Below are 6,474 nucleotides of genomic sequence, written 5' to 3'. Positions count from 1 at the left end.
CCCGTACTGAACTGTGAAAGTTTTCACAGATGAGAATAGTGATGTACATTATCTGTACAAGGTCATTTATATAATATATATATCATATTTTATATATATATATATATATATATATATATATATATATATATATATATCTCATATTATACAAAAAACGGGGGCAGAGCAAAGAGAAACACGACCAGGAGATAAAATGCTATTGTGAAAGTTTTCACAAATCGAGCTCGACCTAAAACAATGTTATTTTATTCCAGCAGTCTGCGTGTTCATTGGTAATAGACGTTAAACATGAAGAATGCTTTTATTTCACATTCCTTACTGGCGGACTTACCAAGGGGTTTACGGACAAGAGCTTTGCTGTGAAAAAATTCACAGATCAAGCTGGTGAAGATGACACCAGTTTCATTCCTCTAAGTGTCCAACATTTGGAGCTATAGCCATTATAAAATTAAGAGTCGCTACGAAAAAAAAACCTGATTTCGGCCCAAAGGACAGCGTCACCTTAATTCACAAATCATGGAGAACGATATTCGGTATTATTTGCATGTCTATGACAGCGCACTGCGTATTTATAGCCAAAAGAAATCTGAATATCAAACCGCAAACTATCTTTACTGCGGCACCGCGAGAAAAAAATCTGTTATTGTTCGTGATCCTTATTATTAATCAAACTATGTGTTGCTGAATATAATACGAGAACAATATAAGAGCTAGTTATTAAAAATAATGCATTCATTTAAAAAAAAAATATTAAAGTTTTAATATTACTGTAAACATTTTAATAACTTAATCATTGCTGTTTGAGTTGCGCACGCTGAAGTTGAAGAGAATAAAAACTCATAAACTGAAAGTTACTCAACGGAACACATCCTATATAAAATAATTCAGATATTTATACAAAATGAAAATAATACTACAACTAGTATTTGCACAAAATCACGCATAGGCCTATATGAACTTGAAGTAACGTCATGGAACTCCGAAACACAGCAAATAAGGCCAAATAATTCACAACGTTATGTTACAAGTATACGATTATAATATAATTTATAAGAAGACAGTCCCAATCATATTAATGTTTTGTCTTACTTTTTGAGCGCTCGCGCTGAAGCTATATGATATGATCATCAGCTCTGTGGGTTATTTACCTCAACGAAACACATCCTTTATGAGAATACTCAGATATTTATACTTCATAAAATTAATATTACAAGTTTTATCTGCACAAAATGACGCGAATGCTGTCACAAGTTATGTAATCAATGTTTAACTCCAGTAGACGCGTTCTTCCCACAACAACACGCTGAAACAACAACATAGAGAATTCACAACATTTTATTACAATAGTGTTCTCGTTATAAAGTTATGTAAATTACAGTCCCAGCAGTTATTAATGTTGTGCGTTGCTGTTTGGCTTCCAGTGGTGTGGTCCTTTCTGAATGAAGCCAATAATTCCGCCGATCTAACTCCTTTGGGATCAAATAAATTTGTAGTTCTGACGACTGTTGAAACAGCTAACAGCACCACATATCCCAGAGGAAGGCCAACAAAACACTCTCAGAAGGTTGTCACCATAGACTTAAACAGAGCGCGCAGCTGTGACCGGACACAAATATGGCGGCGGGCATAGCGGAAGTGACGTCTTTGAAACCCATGGATAAACATGATTTAAACAGTTTGCACCTCAAATAATACAGACATTTTAACAGAAGAATAATTGTGTCTGTTACAATTATTACAATTACAATTGTCAGTTAAGACAAATTAGCTTTTTACTCACCATAGACAGAAACTATGAATGTTTTTGATGATCGTTTCGTTCCACTTATGTGCAGTTCATAAACTCCAGTATGTTCAGTTGTGATGTTTGTGATGGTCAGAGATCCAGTTTGATTGTCCAGCTTCAGTCTGTCTCTGAATCTCCCATCAGGAACATCATCATATATGGAGAAGTTTTGCTTCTTTTTTTTAATTTTAGCTATGATAGAGTTTTCAGCTCCAAATCTCCACAGTATGTCGTCATCTTCATGTATTTTAGAAAGATCAGTGTATAAAATGACAGAATCTCCCTCCATCACTGACATTGACACTGACACTGAATCACCAAACACACCTGGAGAGCAGATTTACACAGATTAAGGCTTCTGATGGTTTACAAATCTTGACATCAGCTATAGTGTGTAACTAAGCATGAATTGAAAAACATTCACAACAGCAGCAAAGTCACACAAGCAAATAAAAGGTTAGATTTATGAAAGTTAAGGCGTGTGTGAACTAATAATATGATATTTATAGTTTTAAAGTCATCTGCCATAGAGCAAAATGAATGATTGAAGCTAGAAAAAGTCATTCTTCCAGATATTTTCAACATCTTGACATTTTTGTGTATGAGACATTTGGATCAGTGCAGAGTTCTTGAAGTGCCTTAATAGAGGATTCTCTCTCTGTCTCCACTGGTTGAAGATTCACGATAGAAATTTAAATTATTTTCCTTATCTTTTCACATCTGTGAAAAATGATACTAATGTTAAGCTAAAAATATATATTTATAACTTACCAGTGAGACTCCACCAGCACAAACAGAACAAAGCAATCATGTGAAACATTTTCTTCAAATGTTCAGTGAACGTCTGACCACTGAAAACACTCAATCTGTTCATCTACTTTGTGAATCCTCCCCCAAAAGTTTGACCCTTCTAGTTCCCACGCTCTCTAAATGTGTGGTATGATTATATAACATATGAATGCTCTTGTAGCTCTTATTAAGACTTTAATTGTTCTTAACATTGAAAACATTTTTATTTTATCATTTAAAACCACCATTTTTAGTAGTTGCTTTATTGCTTTAAAAACGTAACAGTGGAATTGTGTTAATATTCTTAATTCTCCTTATAAGTAGAGCTTGTTGGTTTTCAAACTGTTATATAGTCCACTTTAATAATTCAAATATCAATTATTGTATTTGAAAAAAAAAAAAAAAAAGCAGAACAAAAAAAGGACCAACATCCATCTCGTTGGGGCGACTCTAGCAGCTTATCTTGAGTCAAACTGAAACCTGATGTAATCTGATTTCTATAGAAATGTGGTTTGATCAGATATATAGACAAACAGCTTGCATGAGAGAGTGGCCATTTAGTGCATGTGTGTTTAGTTTGTAGACTAAGAGTTTCTTTCTGTCTTGCTTTTTATCATCCTCACAGTTGATGTTCTCACAAAACAGTTTTACAGTAAACTGATGTTTCAAAAACAGTCAAATCAGAGTTACAGGTCAAACTAGACTCTTACCCATCATGCATCATTAATAACATACTGACAGTGAAACAAACACTAGATAATGCACCAGATAGAGAGAGGCAAGAGTTTGCGGTTGGTACGCTGGTCCTCTGTGTTGTCTTTTCAGAAACACTGCAATCAAATCCATTGTTATAGTATTCATAAATAGGTTGCAATGAATATAATGAACACTTAAAGGTGCAATATGTAATATTTTTGCAGTAAATTATCCAAAAACCACTAGGCCAGTGTTATATATTTTGTTCACTTGAGTACTTACAATATCCCAAATGTTTGCAACTATTTGTAAATCGTGAGAAAATTGCAATTTTAACCAAGGCTCCGGGAAGTGTGAGGAGTCGCCTGTCAATGGCGTCATACCCGCGTTACCCTCGGTTTCCGGTTTTATTTGGTAGAAACCATGGAAACACCAAAGACACATTAATATTTACATGTTTTAATAGACAAGGGAACAACTGTTTTGATATACTTATTGTCACGATTCCTGTCAGTTCCTGGACTCCAATTCCCATAATCCTCCCTGCCAGTCACCTGCACACACTCCACACCAATCACCAATTGCCACATACAGCTGAAGCTCATTATCTGGACTATATAAGACTCACACACACACCACCTCATTGCAAAGTCTTGTTTCACCCTGTGTACAATTCCGAGCGTTATTATCCTGTCTGCCTGTCTGTTACCCGTTTTCGATTCTCTGCTGCATACCTTTGGACTGTATATTGTTACCTGGACTGTGAATGATTTCTGCCTGCCTCGATCTACTGCCTGTACTGTGATCACGATTCTGCCTGTCCCTTGCAGTTCCCGTTTGCCCCTGTTTTAACCTGGCCTGTACTACTACGCTCTTATTCAATAAAGCTTGCATTTGGATTCGAACCTGTTTCCCACTTCGTTACACTTATAGACAGAAAACGAATTATCGCTATATAGCTCAACACGTTTATTCTTATTGTTTAAATCAATTTTCTTGATTTTTTGCGAGTACCATGCTTTACCACGACTCAGAGAGAAACACTATTTTGTGAAGTAGCTAACATAGCATAATCAGATGCAGCTTTATGTTTAGTAACAGTAATACAGAATTTTCTTCATCATACAGTACGTTTTAAAATTAATTGCATGCCATTAATCAACACAAGCAATCCAGCATTTAATATGATATTCTAAAATCGATCTATCTTCCTGCAGTGTGTAACAGTGTCTCACAGCAGCCGCCGAGTGAACGTACAGAGTAACGTTATAACATCATCAATTTAATCAGAGCTTTAATCAAATCAACATCATATTTGGTCAGTCTAATCTAAAGGCCTTTGTGATGTTAAATTGCAAAGATCTTGAGTTTTCGCTGAAAGGCGTGTCCATGGTGTCCTGGCAAAATTCAATGTTTCACCGTGAAACAGGAAGTTGTTGTAATTTGGGGCACACAATGTCCGATTTGCCCCAAACTTCACATGTTTGATAACATGAAGACTTCTACATGCCAATATTCAGTTTTAGTCATAGTGCCACCTGCGGGCAACAGGAAATTACATGTTTCACACTGTGATTAACTCCTCATAGAGATTTAATCAGATCAGCATCATATCAAAGTCCCTTTAAGACAAGTCATTTCACTCGGCGGCCATCTTTGAAACACGCAAGTGGGCAAGTGTAGCTCCTATCTCTTTGAATGGGGAAACATCAAATTCTCCAAAGCTGTTTGCCAAGATTGCAATTAAATTTCATATTTGAAATCACTTATGAAATCTGACAACAACTGTCTCATAAATTTTGTTTCTAAACGGTCGAATCATGACAAAAAAATGGTATGTTTCTGGCTGGATCAAGCTAATGCGCATGTTAAATCATGTTAAACATGTTAAATCATGCAACATTTGGCTAAGTGCTAATGTATGCGATTAACACCACGAAACAGGAAGTTGTTGTATCTCAGGCATACAATGTCCGATCTGCTCCAAACTTCACGTTTAATATTAGTCCTGGCCTGAACACATCTTCATGGCAATATTCAGTAATAGTCAAAGTGCCACCTGTTGGCAGCAGGAAGTATGGCACGTCGAAATGGCTTTGCAATAATTCTCCTGTATTCACTCACTTACATGCATGTCGCCCACTGATCACTGTCTTCCTAAGGCAACTGAATGGCAGTGGCCCCAGGTGCGAGGGCCCTGCTTGCAGCTTTAATGATGGATTTGTTTTTTATTCATACTCTGCTCTGGGATTCTCCTTTTCTTACTTCACCTGAGCTCTGCCTTTCTGGACATCTGATTTCAGGGTCTTTAGGCCAGACTCAAGTCCTCGATTACACTATAAATTATATTTTGTTTGACAGGCTAACTTGCTAACTGAGTTTAGCTTAAAAGTTATCGCAGTCTGTCTTACACTTCACCACTGTTTTTGTCTGGGAAATCTTGATGTTTAAATTTATCCAGATTATAGTCCCACTTTAAAGCTTGCATGTGCCCAGCCAGCAGAGCCAAGGCTGTGGCTGGAAGTAGTTCTTGTGTTTCTCTTTCCTTCAGTGATTATGCTTGTTAACAGCAGGTGTTCTTCACTAATACAAAATCATTATTCAATCACTTAATTATCTCATTACCTCCAACACTGATTAAGTGTTACATTAAACAGCCTGTAGTGTGCACACTAAGCAGTGTTCATTTCATCTGGGCAAATCCATGTGGGGCCTACATGGAAACTGGGTGCAAAACTGGCTGGGTCCCAGTTAGATAGCCCAGGTCAAACCCATTTGGGCCCCACATGGCTCTGCTGGCTGGGTGTTTGGTGCTTATCTGAAATGCTGGATATGTAATGTCTTATATATAATGTAGATCCTGGGTTCAAGGTCCCCAACCCCTGTTTGGACTTGATCCAAACTCTGGATCAACATGCACCATTCCAATTTTTTTTTCTATACTATTTCCTTATCATTGTTAACATTTATTCATTACTTATAGCTAACTGTGTGATTTGTACACTGTATGTACATTTATGACATGACATAATTTGGACTCAGTCACCTCAGATAACTGATTACTATAAATTGTAATGTAGACACATGCATTTTCTGTAAAGCTGCTTTGAAACGATATGTATTGATATCTCATTATTTTACACTTTTTTTCTTATGTCTTGTGTCTTAATTTGCTGCTATCTATTACAGATGACAATTGAACA

The sequence above is a fragment of the Megalobrama amblycephala genome, unplaced genomic scaffold, assembly GCF_018812025.1.
Source record: "Megalobrama amblycephala isolate DHTTF-2021 unplaced genomic scaffold, ASM1881202v1 scaffold419, whole genome shotgun sequence".
NCBI classification, from domain to species: Eukaryota; Metazoa; Chordata; class Actinopteri; order Cypriniformes; family Xenocyprididae; genus Megalobrama; species Megalobrama amblycephala.
Note: the sequence above shows the minus strand (reverse complement) of the source record.